The 15,937-nt window shown below is 42.0% G+C and overlaps 1 long non-coding RNA gene across 1 annotated transcript in view; it reads left to right on the top strand.

The window, feature by feature from the left end:
• The window catches only part of LOC129348549 (uncharacterized), an 18,776-nt gene extending 2,839 nt beyond the window's left edge, over positions 1-15,937 (top strand). Inside the window, exons 2-3 of the long non-coding RNA XR_008601130.1 lie at positions 87-15,300; positions 15,377-15,937. This is a non-coding gene — a long non-coding RNA (uncharacterized LOC129348549). The remainder of the gene's footprint in view (positions 1-86; positions 15,301-15,376) is intronic.

The following is a 15,937-nucleotide window of genomic DNA, read 5'->3' as shown; positions in this document are numbered from 1 at the left end:
TGTTGAAAGGGAAAGGGGGTATGGCATTGCCAATTTTAAGGGATTACTGCTATGCAGCACCACTGGTGTGTCTTTGTGATCCACAGGCCAAGGTGGAAGGAAATGGAGGAGGCAGAACCCACAGGACCACCACTACAAGCCACAATAGCAGATAATAAATTGATAAATAACCTTCATGATAGAGGCAACCTTTGGATAAAAATAACTCAAAAAATATGGTGGAAAATGGTCAAAAACCATAACCTGAAGGGTGCAGAAAAGATGCTGCAGTGGTGCGTGTATGACACAGATTTTATGCCAAACAGGACAGACTTCAGATATAAAATGTGGAGGAATACAGGGGTAACTGCTTACTGTTGTTTGATACAGAAAGGAGTTGAAAAAAAAATTGAAATGGGCAAGAGGGAATATGAATTGGAGAACAAAGATTTCTTTAAGTATTGATAGATACGGCATTGGTTGAATGAGATCATCGCTGAGGGATCAGGAAAATTGGACAGTGACATACTAAATGTTTCTGTGACAGCCGATGTATCCGGGAGTGGATGTGGAATAATATCCAGATTATAAAAAAGTTTTCATGTCTCCTCAAACCTGAACACTAAACATGTTAAAAATAAATGGGAAAGAGAAGGAGGAGTGCTAATATCTGAAAAAGAATGGGAGAATATTTGTAAATTACAATGGAAAACCACTCATTCACACAGCTGGAGGGAATTCAGGTGGAAAAGTATGATGAGATTCTTTATGACCCCTGCCCAAAAGAGACATCAAGGTGTTGGTACAAATTGTTGGAGGTTGTGTGGTTCAACTGCAGCCAATCATAACCACATATTCTGGGGTTGCCTGAAACTCGCATCTTTTTTGGCGAGAAGTTCAGAAATGTTTGGAAACTTATTCCATTTGACATTTTCACACTCTATTTGGTAGCTGCAGTACTACATACTCAATCTCCAGCAGACAAATACTTAATGAGAGTATTACTTGTGGGAGGGAAGAAGGCCTTGACTAAGAAGTGGTGGTACTGGTATGAACTGGTATGAACTGATATGAAATTATATATGACCTTTACATTATGGAAAGACTGATGTCTGTAAAGATACGATCAGAGAAATTTCTGAGATGGTGGACAAAAAGGGTCAGGCATGTGGGTCCACGGAGACCAGACTTAGTTTAACTACATTTCGATAAAATATTGATTCCACAGGATTACCAAAAGATTGTGTGAGTGTATATTTATGAGTATATGAGTGAGAATGACAGCTTCTTTGTTCATTTGTTTTTCGGTTCAGGAATGTATATATTTGTTTAAAATGTAATTAAAAATGAAAGCGAGAGCAGCAGCTGAAAGGTCAATATCATTGAAACATGTCTTGGACTATTGGGTGATATTGTACATGGTATATATGTTTATAGATATGTGTAATATTTGAATGATTTGAATTTGACATGAATGTTGGACGATGTATGATCTCCATGATAAAAATGTAATTAAAAAAAAAAATAAAAAATTCTGTGACGTAAGGAAGTGATTTTTAAATATCAACTGGCTAATTGTAAAAACTTGAGAGTGCATGAATGTATAGTTACTTACATGATGTTTACTGAGATAACACAGATTTTTTTTGAATTGCATCTGGCTTCTAAAGCTTCGAACTGAGAATTCATCATGATTTAAGCAACAAGGAACCAATTCATTTATAAACATGAGTTATTGTGACATAATTAATTTTTTCTACTCAATCAGCTTCTTTTAATTTTCTAAAGTGATGCCGGCAGCGGCATGCTTCAATAAGTATTGTTCAGCAATTTCATAACTTGTATCTTGTAGTCACTCACTCTCAGACAGCGCAATGTCATCAACATATGACAGACAGCGAAATAAGTTCAAGAATGCTTTATTGTGGTGTATTCTACATCATATTATATGATTAGAAACAGACCATTGGTTCAAGTACATTACTCAGCTGCGTCTTTACCCTGTAAAATAAAGAAGAAATGAAATAAATACAAGTTTAAAGACATCACATTCTGCCTGCATAAAGATATGTTGAGGTTTTACAATTTGTCAGTTGTATGAAGCGTAAAGCAATAATGCAATTTTTCAGTCATGGCTTAGTAACTATCTGAAGTTTAGTCACTATTTACCTTGCCAGAGTCCCGGCTCTTAGCTCTGAGCTTGTTGACCTGGGATTCAGCAATGTCAGCACGCTCCTCAGCCTCCTCCAGCTCATGCTGGATCTTCCTGCACTTGGACAGATGAACATTGGCCTGCTCCTCCTGGAATTCAAAATATAGTAAAATGTTTAGGCTTTTAGAAATGGTCCATAGGTTTACAGATGTGAAATAATATAGTGTCAAATAGTCATTGTTTTAAACAAATGCTTTTCCTTACCGCTTCCTCAGCCTGCCTCTTGTAGGCCTTCACCTTCAGCTGCAGCTTGTCAACCAGGTCCTGCAGCCTGGTAACGTTCTTCTTGTCCTCCTCAGTCTGTAATAGAAAATATAAATTTATGTAGACTTTTGTAATGGTAAGTGTTACATAAATCTTTCCTGTATATTCCATGTGTCAGTGGAACTTACCTGATAGGTGAGTTCCTTCACTCTCCTCTCATATTTGCGGACACCCTTCACGGCATCTGCACCACGTCTCTGCTCAGCCTCAACCTCAGACTCCAACTCACGCACCTTTTAAAACAAGAGAAAATTGATAAATTATCAACAATTCATGTGTTTTCATACATTTGTTGAACTGCAGAAATCTGATCATATTTATCTTACTCTAGACTCGAGTTTCTGGAGCTGCTTCTTGCCACCCTTCATGGCCAGGTTCTCAGCCTCATCCAGACGGTGCTGCAGGTCCTTAACAGCAACCTCCAGGTTCTTCTTCATCCTCTCCAGGTGAGCACTGGTGTCCTGCTCCTTCTTCAGCTCCTCAGCCATCATAGCAGCCTGAAAAAAATGATTTTTCAGTGTGAAATGCCATCACAAGTCTCTGTTGGGTTGGAGTATAATAGCAAACAAATGGTCTTTAATCCTACATCAGTGATAGCCTTCTTGGCCTTCTCCTCTGCATTCCTTGCTTCCTGAACAGTGTCATCCACTTCACTCTGGATCTGGACCAGGTCAGCCTCGAGCTTCTTCTTGGTGTTCAGCAGGCTTGTGTTCTGAAAGATGAGAAATTGGTTGTTATCTCGTCCCTTCCATGGTTGTTTAGATTTGTGAAACGCTGGAGAAATGTTTAAAGTCATGTTCACCTGAGAGTGCAGAAGTCCAACACGCTCACTGGCATCCACCAGCTCCTGCTCCGCGACTTTGCGGCTTCTCTCTGTCTGTTCCAGAGCAGCCCTAAGTTCCTCAATTTCAGCCACCATCAGACCGTTCCTGCGGTCCACCATAGCAGCCTGTTCCTTCAGGTCATCCTGGGCTCTGACAGCATCATCAAGGTGCAGTTGAGCATCCTAGTGCAAAACATGATCGGGAAAGTATTCATATGAATGTCTGAATGTTGGTGTACTTACTATCATGTGTGCAAGGACTCTTTGTGCTCTGTGTATTACAATACCTTGAGCTGTGCCTGCACATTCCTCAGCTGTTTCTGGGACTCAGAAGCCTGGCGATTGGCATGGCTCAGCTGAATCTCCATCTCGTTCAGATCTCCCTCCATCTTCTTCTTGATTCTCAGGGCATCGTTTCTGCTCCTGACCTCAGAATCCAGAGTGCTCTGCATGGAGTCAATCACCCTCTGGCTGTTCCTCTTGATCTGCTCCATCTCCTCATCTTTCTCTGCCAGCTTCCTGTCAACCTCACCCTTAATCTGGTTCAGCTCCAGCTGGACACGCAGGATCTTAGACTCCTCATGCTCCAGAGTTCCCTAATGATATCAAAGAACTACATATTGACCTCTGCCTTTAAAGCTTTTATGCAATGTTAGTTCATAACTTAAAGTTGTTTCTTTTAAGAAGGTCTCCCCAGAAAAACAGACAAAGGTTTACCTCAGCCTCTTCAAGAGCTGTCTGGATCTCAGACTTCTCTGTCTCCACCTGCTTCTTGGCCTTCTCCAGCTCATGGATGCTCTTGCCAGTCTCACCAATCTGTTCAGTCAGATCTGAGATCTCCTCTGCAGATGGATGCAGATGTTTAATATGTGAAAGCTGTGAAATGGCAATTGTACAACTTTCCTCTGACAAACACATGCACGTCTTTTAAAGCAACTAAGTTCTAACAGCAAACTGCTGTTGTTAATACAATGTGGTATTAACTCACGCTGCAGGTTCTTGTTTTCACGCTTCATGGTCTCCAGCTGATCCAGAGACTCCTCATAAGAGTTCTTCATCTTGAACAGCTCAGTGCTGAGAGTACGAGCCTCCTTCTGAGCTCCCTCAAGCTCTGCCTGACCCTCCTCATACTTCTGCTTCCACTCTGCCAGCACCTGAACAACACAGTTTATACAGTTATATATATAGCCAAAAAATTATTTTCTAGCTTCATTTCTTGGTTGCAAAAAGTAAAAGATGTTACCTTGTCAAAGTTCCTCTGCTTCTTGTCCAGGTTGGCAGCCAGCCCATTAGCTCTCTCCACATCAATCATGAGGTCCTCCACCTCACTCTGGAGCCTCTGTTTGGTCTTCTCCAGAGAGGCACATTTGGAATTGACAGCCTCAATCTGCTCCTCAGCCTCCTGAAGGCGCTGAGCCAACTTTTTCCTGTAGGAAAAGTCACATTTGTCTTGCTATTTGTCGACCTATGCTGTAATGCTATACGTCTGAATATTCAGTTGTTTGAATATTACTCACTTGGCTTCCTCAAGCTCCTCTGTGCGCTGGATAGCGTCGGTTTCATACTTAGTTCTCCACTGAGCCACCTCACTGTTAGCCTTGGACATTCCACGCTGCAGCTCAGCCTTGGCCTCCTGCTCCTCCTCAAACTGCTCCCTCAGCAGGTCGCAGTCATGGCGGGCAGATTGCAGTCCATGGGCAAGAGCATTCTTGGCCTGGAATTAGACATACAATTGAATGTGCAAAATGTCTAAATCCCCAACCAATAATGGCAATACATATTTAAGATGAAGGTTTCTTACCTTAACCTCCTCTTCAATCTGCCTCTTCAGCTCCTCAATCTGCTGAGTGAAGGCCTGTTTCCCTCTGGTCAGCTGGGATACAAGAGCCTCTTTCTCCTCAATTTGACGGCCAAACTCACCTGGAGTGAAAACAATCATCAAACTTTAGTCTTTGTTCAGTTTCTCTGTCAAACACTGAAGATCAATGCATTTAGACACTGTTTTGTACATACCGTTTTCTGTCAGGAGACGAGCTTTCTGTGCACCTGCATCATTCAACTGGCGGATGTTTTCATCATTCTTGGTCTTCAGTTCACTAAGTTGGTCCTCAAGAGTACGGCACATCTTTTCAAGATTTCCCTAAGAAGGAGAAGAGAAATCAGATCAATGATTTGGTTGTCTTTATATTGATTACAGTTTTACTGTCATTTAGATATTTAGCACCACAAGTGAATGTGTTGTGTACCTTTGCTTTAGCAACAGCCTCCATGTTGCTGGAGAGGTCATCAATCTCCATCTTGTATTCACTCTTCTCCTTCTCAAGCTTCTGCTTGACGCGCTGCAGGTTGTCGATCTGCTCTCCCAGCTCAGCGACGCTGTCGGCCTGCTTCTTGCGAAGAGCAGCAGCCGTGGCTTCATGCTGCAGAGTAGATTCCTCAAGGTCACGACGGAGCTTCTGGAACTCAGCTTCACGCTTCTTGTTCATCTCAATCTGAGCAGCAGTTGCACCGCCGGCCTCCTCCAGTCTCTCACTGATCTCCTCAAGTTCCCTGGAGAGGTCAGCCCTCTGCTTCTCAACCTTGGCACGAGCAGCACGCTCAGCCTCAATCTCCTCCTCCAGTTCCTCAATGCGAGCCTGTTGGATGTAGATATGTAGTTTTTCAGTAAATGTTCAACTTTGAGTGACCAAGTAGGAAATTTACAAGTGATGTTTGAAGTAACACAACGCATCCGTGACCTGAAGCTCCTTGATCTTCTTCTGAAGCTGGGCACCCATTGACTGCTCATCCTCAATCTTGCTCAGGAGCTGGCTAATTTCAAAGTCCTTCCTGTGAGAGTGTTGAAATGCATAGTGAGAATTCATCCATGCTCTGGTCTCCAGACATATTCTTTTTTTTTCAATTTCATTTTCAATTGAGATTTCAATCTGAACTTAGTTACTTTTTAATTTTCTCCTCAGACTGCTGCTTGTCATTCTCAAGATCCATGATGGATTCCTGGGCCAGTTTCAGATCACCCTCCAGCTTCCTCTTGGCTCTCTCAAGGTCCATACGAAGCTTCTTCTCTTGCTCCAGAGAGCCCTCAAGCTGCACAGGAATATGGGTTTGTTATTGTCATATTCAAGATTCAAGAAGGATCCTGTTGTACTTGTCCAGACGACTTAAAACTTACATCATCGACTTGCTGCTCAAGCTTGGTCTTGGCCTTGGTCAGAGTATTGACTTTGTCTTCCTCAGCCTGCAGGTCATCCAGAGTCTGCTGATGAGCCTCCTGAAGGGCTTTCTTCTCTTTGGTCAGCTTAGCAATGCTCTCATCCTGAGAGGCCATCTCCTCAGTCAGATTCTTCACCTGTGTTTGCAGGAAACATGTTTTTATTGCATGAAGGCATCATTCCAAAATGTTATTTCATCTGCTCGATATATTCAAGTTTACAAACCTTGTTCTCAGTGGCATGTTTCTCCTTTTCCACTTTGGCCAAGGTAAGCTCCAGGTCATCAATATCCTTTTTGAGCTCAGAGCATTCGTCCTCCAGCTTTCTCTTCTTGGCAGTGAGCTCAGCATTGATTTCCTCTTCATCCTCCAGTCTCTCAGTGGTCTCTTTGAGTTTGGCCTCCAGCTGAATCTTGCTCTTGATGAGACCCTCACATCTCTCCTCAGCATCTACCAGATTCTCTGATTCCTTGTTTACATTGTAGAAGTGACATTAGCACATTGACATTTTGTGGACATGCGGACATAAAATAAGTGGCACCGCTTTTTCTCTTGATGCCTACTTACAGATGCTACTTGCAGTTGCAGATCGTTCTTCTCCTGCAGAAGAGACACCATCTTCTCCTCCAGTTCCTTCTTCTTGGCCAAGGCAGCAGCCAGGTCACTTTGCATCTTCTCATAGTTGTCCTTCATCTGGGCCAGCTCCTTCTCAGTCTCAGCACTCTTCAGCAGAGGCTTGATCTTGTAGTACACCTTCATCCATGGCCAGTGTTTGACATTCATGAATGAGCGGACGTTGTACTGGATGGTAAAGATGGCTTCCCTGTGGACAAGAAGTTGTTGTTAAGGAAGTTTTTATTGAGATTTTTCACATGACTTTGTGTTGAGAATTTGCTGTTTTCAACATGCCTCCTCTCCATCATCTTGACAAACTCCTTTCTCATGAGGTAAGCACGGCAGAGAGCCTGAGTCATGGTGACCAGAGCTGCCAGCTTATCATCTCTCATCTCCTCAAGGGTACCCAGCAGACCGGCCTTGAAGAATACCTAAACAAACACAACAGTGATTGCAGTATAAAATTAGACACTGACACCAGAATGAACCCAGAGAGTGAGTACTGCACATCTTGTACAACATCCAAACAAATGGGATTTTTAGGTATCCCACATATGTCATGAATTCTAATTTTGAGGAGTTTCATAATTTTCCACATGCTGGCTGTTCTGTATCTGCACAAGTGATCAGTCTCTTATTCACTGGCACATTGATTAGATTTGCACCAAATACAGTGAAGTACAAATTATTATATGTGGCAAGATATAGTAATATGTATATGTATGTAGATAGACGAGCTGGACTGAATATTCAATGTTTCAAGTAATGATACAGAATTTCTATCATTTAAAACAAGTAACACCTGGTGCTTACCTTGGTGTGTCCAAATCTGTACTGGTCATGATCAACATCAATTGACCCAAGCAGCTTCTCTGCGGCCTTCTTGTTGTCAATGAACTGGCCCTCGGGGATGACACTGGCATTCAGTACCTTGTATCTGTTTTGAGAGAGCCAACAGTCAGTGTGTGGATTTTCTTGTCATAGTCTACATCCAACTTATATTATCATAATAGTTGTACCTCTGCTTGAAGTCACCATAAAGGATTCTGCTGGGAAAACCTTTCCTGCAGATTCTGATACCCTCCAGGACACCATTACACCTGAGCTGGTGGATAACCAGGAAGTTCTCCATCAGACCTGTACAATAGAAATTTGCCAATTTATTAGGGGTTTTGCAAACTCCAGACCAATCCACTACACAGAAACACTTTGAAGATCATGTTTTGGTACCTGGAGTCTTTGACTCATTGGGAATCAGGCAACGCACAAAATGAGGGTGGGTGCTCCTCAAGTTAGTCATCAGCTTGCCCAAGTTCTCCTGTAGGTACAAAGTGGTGAACTTGTCATAAAAACGAACATATGTGAATTTCACTATCAACTGACGTTCAATGTATTTGTCAACGCTCACCCTGAACTGTGAAGACACAGTCTGCATAGAGCCACCCTTCTTCTTGCCTCCCTTCTTGCCGCCGCCACCGCTCTCTGTTTTTCAGTTGATTTGAAATGGAAAGTTGTGTCAGAAGAAACAGTGTTTATATATTCATGAAGAGACACAAATATACAATCTGGTAAATTTGTGAAGCATATATTTTCCTACCCTCAACAACAGGAGGATACAGCAGGGCCAGCAGTTTAACTGAAGACTTCTGGTATAGCTGCACAACAGACTCATTCAGTGGGTCCTTGTTCTTGTCCAGCCAGCCAGCAATGTTGTAGTCCACAGTACCGGCATAGTGCACCAGGGAGAAGTGGGCCTCAGCCTTGCCCTTGGCAGGCTTTGGCTTCTCAAATGCCCTGTTTTTGCCAAGATGCTGGTCGTACAGCTTGTTCTTGAAGGATGTGTCAGTGGCCTTGGGGAACATGCACTCCTCTTCAAGGATGGAGAAGATGCCCATGGGCTTGATGACAAGGAAAAGAGATATGTCATGAAATGACAGTGTTCTTCTACTGTAGTAAGAGTTGCATTCAAAAGAATTATGAAGTGGATGTGTACCTTCTCAATCAGCTCAATGCAGGCAGCCAAGTCCATACCGAAGTCAATGAACTCCCAGATAATACCCTCCTTCTTGTACTCCTCTTGCTCCAGGACGAACATGTGGTGGTTGAAGAACTGCTGCAGTTTCTCATTGGTGAAATTGATGCACAGCTGCTCCATGCTGTTGAACTGTGAATTGAGAAATTGATCAAGCAACCAGTGACAAACAATTCAAAGGATCTGGTCATGTAAACCAAAGCGACTCCTCCTTTGCTGGGGATGAAACTTACATCAAAGATTTCAAAGCCAGCAATATCCAGGACACCAATGAAGAAATTCCTTTGCTGCTTTGTGTCCAACATCTGGTTGATACGGATGACCATCCACAAGAACATCCTTTCATAGATGGACTTGGCCAGGGCAGTCACTGAGTTCAGCACCTAAGGAAATACAAGAACATAACTTCAGTAATGATACACATTAATGTAAAATGGTGGAATACTGTAAATTCCTACATTGGATTGACACTAGAAAATGTCCCAAATAGAAATGCATACATATTTGATATGGTTATTGATTTAGAATACATTCAGTATTCAGAGTTAAACTAATCTAAAGTCAGAATATACTGGACACTGACATTTATTTTGACACTGACACTTTATTATTTTTACTAGAACTAACACAAGTGACCTCTTTCTGCATAAAAGGGTATTAGACATTGATAACTCATATTTACCTGAGGAACAGTCTGTCCCTTGGTGACAAACTCATTTCCGACTTTCACTCTGGGATAGCACAGAGCCTTCAGCATGTCAGCAGAGTTGAGACCCAACAGGTAAGCAACCTTGTCAGCATCTGAAAGCAGTATTTCACAGTTAATACATGCAGTATGTGTGGTGATTGTCCTATGCAAAGAACAACAAACACCATGAGTAAGTACTGAATGACTGTTGTTCATCAATTTTTCACTTTGGAATCACACCAAGTGCTCACCCTCTGTGCCATCGGGCTCGGCCTGCTCCTCACGCTGCTTCTGCTTGAACTTCATGTTACCATGGTGAAGCACAGCACCAGTCATCTTGTAGATGCTCATCTTCTCCTCACCACTGAAGCCCAGGATGTCAATGGCGTTCTGTGCAACAGAGGTGTCCACATGAAAAATAATCAATTTGGCAACACACTAGTTTGGTGACCTGAGTAAGACACAGAGTATGATTATTATTTTAATTCTGAAAATCACTCACGTCTGTGGCTTCCAGCTCAACTTTGTCATCAATACTGGCCACAGTGATCTGACCCATACTGCACATGGGGAAGTCGTAGGGGTTGGTTGTGATGAGAGACATTTCTGAAAATCAAAAAGGTTGAAAACATTCAGTAAAGCATTTAAATATGAAATTGTGAAGAGGTTTATCATTGAGCAACAAGTCCGTCTGTTCACCAATCAGCTCAGGTTTGTGGTTGGTCATCATCTGGTAGAAGATGTGGTAGCCTCTCTCATCAGGAAGCTGGAATGTCACTCTAGACTTCTCCAGCAGATCTGCAAAGTTTGTTCATCAGTCACAATTTGTCCCACCCTCAGACTACCTTCTATGTTCTCTCACTGAGAATTTGTCACTTACATGTCTCAATGTCAGCACTAGCCAGTTTTCCAGTTGTGCCGAAATGGATTCTGATGAATTTACCCTGTTTGGAGCAAAAGAATCATTAGAGTCCCTTCACATGGGTAATGTGTCAACAAAATTCTCCTGAGTCGGAATCACTTGATACTTACGAAACGAGAGGAGTTGTCATTCCTCACAGTTTTGGCGTTACCGTAAGCCTCCAGCAGAGGATTGGCAGCAATAATCTGATCCTCCAGTGAGCCCTAGAATCCCGGTTTAGATTTGATATCAGAAAAGGACCGTCCTTCTGGAAGTATGTTCTGTACTTTGAGAAATCTGACCATCATAACATACCTGAATTTTTCCGGCTCCTGCTGCTTCCTTCTTCTTGTCTCCACCTCCAACTGAGATTGTGGCAAAGTACTGGATGACACGCTTGGTGTTCACAGTCTTTCCGGCACCAGATTCTCCACTGGGTATAAACAAGGACTTGTGAGAATTTGGTCAAAGATATTCAATCATAATAAACAAAGTGAGCAAGTGTGATACTTACGTGATCAAGACAGACTGGTTCTCCCTGTCTGTTCAAATGAAAAAAAAGAAATTCACAATGCATTTCTGCAACAGGTAGCTCATTACTAACAAGTCCTTCTTTGCTACGTGAGGCACATACCGGTAAGCATGTTCTGATAAGCGTTGTCAGAGACAGAGAAGATGTGGGGTGGAGCCTCCATACGCTTCTTGCCTCTGTAGGCAGCCACAACTTCAGCATCGTACACAGGGAGCCACTTGTAGGGGTTCACAGTGGCACAGAACAAGCCAGAGTAGGTCTGAAAGGGATTAAGCAGACATTTAAGTTAATGCCAGTTAACATTTCTAACTAGTATTTCAGTTTTTTTTAAAAATATATCTCTTAGCTAATCAGGTATATTTTCTCACATAGATCATCCAGGCTGCATAACGCTCTTTGAGGTTATACAACACAGAGGCTTCATTGAGGTGGGTCATCATGGCCATGTCCTCAATTTTGTCGAACTTGGGAGGATTCATTGGAGAGACGTCATCTTCTTTAACTGTCCTCTCCTGCAACAGAACATGGTCACAGTGAGAACTGATCACATTTAACATTTAATTTCCAGTTGATTCTGACTTCATGACACCAACCTCATCATTGTCCAGGAGTTTGACAGTGACTTTGCCACCGTCTTTCTTGACGATGGTTCCCTTCAGGTACAGCTCTTTGGCGTCAGCTACATAGCAGGCGCTCTTGGCATCAAAGGGTTTGTTTTGAGCCTCAATTCTCTCCTTCTCTGGCTTACGGAGATAAATGGCAGCTTTGCCATAAATGGCCATCTCCGCGTCCGTACTCATGGTGGCGGTTTACTTCTGTAAGGAAATGACAAATAAATGTAATCTTGGTTTTAACACTCACGTGATTGGGTGCCCAGATGGCTCAGCAGGTTTAGCACGTGACCAATAAACAGAGGCTATAGTCCCCAACACAGTGGTCATGGGTTTGAGTCCAGCACATGGCCATTTACTGCATGTCATTCCCCCAAAACTCACATGGCTAAGCAGCCCAGAATAACTTTACCATCTACAGAATGTGTCCCTGTCAGGGAGATGTAAGTTGATTGTCACAAGTGACTTGACCTTTAGGCCTTCCTAAAGTTGAAGAGGAAGGTTTTGGTGTGGCCTCGTCAAAGTCTGGCTTGAATTTGATTGAAATGCTGTGGCATGACCTTAAGAAGGCTGTTTATGCTTGAAAACCTACCGGTGTTTCTGAATTAAAACAATTCTGCAAAGAAGAGTGGGCCAAAATACAATATCTACACAGAGATGTGAAAGACTCATTGCCAGTTATGGAAAACTTTTGATGTCAGTTGTTGCTGCTCAGGGTGGCCCAACCAGTTATTAGGTTCAGGAGCCATTTCCTTTTTCACACAGGGCCAGGTAGCTTTGAATAGTTTTTTATCCTTCATAAATAAAATCACCATTTAAAAACTGCATTTTGTGTTTACCTGGGTTATCTTTGTCTGATTGTTATGTTTGTTTGATGATTTAAAACATTAAAGTGGGGAAAAGATTCAAAAAATAATTTGAGAGGGCAAATACTTTTTCACGGCACAGTATATTATTATATCTATACCAAATGTAGAGGAACAGAAACGTCACTTACAACTTAAAGCAATTATTTTATAGTATTGTTCATACCTGACCGTGTTTCCGTCAAAAGTCTGTTGTCTTCCACAATCCTTTTGAAAACATACCACACATTTTGAGTTACTGAGAAAAGTTTGAAAGCAAGAAAGATTTGCTCTTAACTATACCCAATTAATTAATACAATAAAGTAATGTGTCAAATAATAAATACATTAAACTGCTCCAGAACAGATAGAAGTTAAGCCTACCACAAGCAGGAGTCTTCAATGGTCTGCCACCACACACTGCTGCGATCTGTTGGACTCCTTATATTGAATCTGTCATGATCACTCAGCAGAGTTAAATATGGGACACACGCCAAAGGTGGTGTGGATAACAGGGAGAGCAATTATCCGTTACATTTATGGTGCTCATGCATGCATCATGTCTTGAGTGTCCCTATTACTCTTTCCAGTTTTTAATTAAATTGTCAACTTTTTTTGAGAGCTATTTTTTCCATGTCATGACAATCCAAGATGTCATATCAACATTAAAGAAATGGATAAAAAAAGAGGGGGAGTTCATAGCAACACAATTTTTTTTTTTTTTTTGCATGGCTTGCTGTTTGTATATTAGATTACTTCTCGGGCATCTCAAGTTGCCTGTGACTTTGTCCCTGTAGCTGCTGTGGCCATGATTAAGACTGCATCAGCACATATTCATAGTCGGCTGCATGTTTGCTATTCGGCTGCATGTTTCAGTTGACTGTGTCTCAAACAGATGAAGAAATACAGATGCTTCAATTTTAATCAATTCAGCTGACTACTTAGGCTGCATAGCATGTCACATTTCACAGGTCCTTTATAAATTTTAACAACAGCCCCACCCCTCTTTACAGCCTTCAAGTCCATTTTCTCTCTTTTTGAGTGTAACTTCTGACACTTCCAAAGCAGTTCAGTTACACAACCCTTTGCTATCATCAATGTTTTGGTCTATAAGAGTCATTTTCTATGTCAGGTTGCACAGGGACTCAGTGGTTAGCACTTTCGCCTGGCAGCTAGAAATTCCCCACTTTATGCCCCGCCTTCCCGGGATCTTTCTGCATGCAGTTTGCATGATCTTCCTGTGCATGTGTGGGTTTTCTCCGGGTACTCCAGCTTCTTTTATTACTGCTACCTCAGGTGGTAGAGAGATCAGGTCAGGTTTTTAGAACAGGCTTCTTCCACTTTTAAACAGTTAATATTGTGTGTTCTTTGCAAAAACTATATACATACTTAAAGTTCTAGTCAACCCCCAACATTTGGAATGTTACAGGATGTTTGGCCATGGTTAGTAACCTCAACAACCTGGTAACCTCATGGTTCCAGATCTGTCAAGTCTTGTGATGTGTTTCTTTAGTTTTAATGCTTTCAGTGAAAATTACATTTGATTTATGTATGTGCGTTAAATTTTAATGTGACTATAACTGGTAAGAAAGTTAACTCAGATTCTTTTCATATTTATTGAGAACTTTATTTGCATCTGCTGCCCCACATCTCTTTTCTGTAACAGAAAGTAATCAGGGTCTGATTATATTTATTTCCACTCTATACTTTTAGCCTCATCCAGGCAATGCTGCAGGATCTCATGTACAATAATAATAATAATAATAATAATAATAATAATAATAATAATAATAATAATAATAATAATAATAATAATAATAATAATGGGTGACTTCCAGGTTCTTCTGCTTTGTCTTCAGGTCAGTTGCATGTCAAATATGATCATATACATGTCGATCCATGGTTGCCTTCTTGATCCTTCCTGTATTCCTTGTTTCCTGCATAGTCAAAGCATCTTCTTTATATCCAAATGGCTCTTGTTCTCTTTGACGGAAAGATTTAGTCACACAAATCTTCACATGCCTGGTGAGAGTAGTCACGTCAAGGCAAATTTATAAAGAACATAAACCTAATGTGTAAATTTATGTGCTGTACAGTTAAAATAATATATAATGATGAAATACACCATAAAATAATAAGAAAAATGAAAGATACAACAAAGTTCTGATCAGTCTAATAGTGAGGAAATGTTTTCACAAGTCTTGAAGTCCATCACAGTCCCTTGCATCACCAGCTGCTCAAACACTTTGCTCCCTCTCTTTGCACCAGTTTATTTCAGATCTTTCCTTAGATCAGTCGTTTCAGGGGAGGATTACTTGTATGTGTTAAAAGCAAAATTATCCATACTTATTGTGAATGTAACGCTGTCCACATCTAATGCCAGTTAGTGGCAGTCTCTCCCTTCCCCCTCCCTTCCTTTTTCTCTCCAGGTGGACGTGGGCGTGGTGTGTGGCATTGCAGACAGGTGCTGTCAGTCGGTAATCCCGAGGTGATCACGAGCAGGATGGAGTGATTAGCAACACTACTCTCTTCTGCCATAAAACCAGACGCAGTTCACCACTCTTTGCTGGCCCGTTGAACATCCTCAGTCAGTGCTCTGATCTTTGTTCTGTCTAGCTCCCTGGTAATCTTCTTGTGCTAACAGTTATTCTCTTGTTCCATAGTCCTGGACATCCACCTGTCCGCTGTTCTGTCTCCAGTATCCTTTATGTGCCTCCTGCCATCTGTCTGGACTCCCCTTGGATCTCCACTCATGCATTCCTGCCCAGCTGCAGCACCTGTCTCGCGTCTGCCACCACTCCTGCCACACACCACCTCTGCCCACCTTGCCCTGCTCCCTTTCCTTTCCAGCCTTTCGACAGTTAGTTCCCAGCTCAATATCCGAACAAAATTCTAGTTTTCTGTTGTGTGGTTGATTACTAGGTTTGTAGTGCACCGTGTTGGCTTGTAGTAGTTTCCGAGTGTTCTTAGTATTTTTCTGCTTAATGTTCTGATGGGGGCTGCACAGTGGTGTAGTGGTTAGCACTTTCGCCTTGCAGCAAGAAGATCCCTGGTTCGCGTCCCGGCTTTCCCGGGATCTTTCTGCATGGAGTTTGCATGTTCTCCCTGTGCATGCGTGGGTTTTCTCCGGGTACTCCGGCTTCCTCCCACAGTCCAAAAATATGCTGAGGTTAATTGATCATTCTAAATTGCTCGTAGGTGTGAATGTGAGAGTGATTGTTTGT

This window comes from Amphiprion ocellaris, chromosome 3, assembly GCF_022539595.1.
Source record: "Amphiprion ocellaris isolate individual 3 ecotype Okinawa chromosome 3, ASM2253959v1, whole genome shotgun sequence".
NCBI classification, from domain to species: domain Eukaryota; kingdom Metazoa; phylum Chordata; class Actinopteri; family Pomacentridae; genus Amphiprion; species Amphiprion ocellaris.
This window is presented reverse-complemented; position numbering and strand designations above follow the sequence as displayed.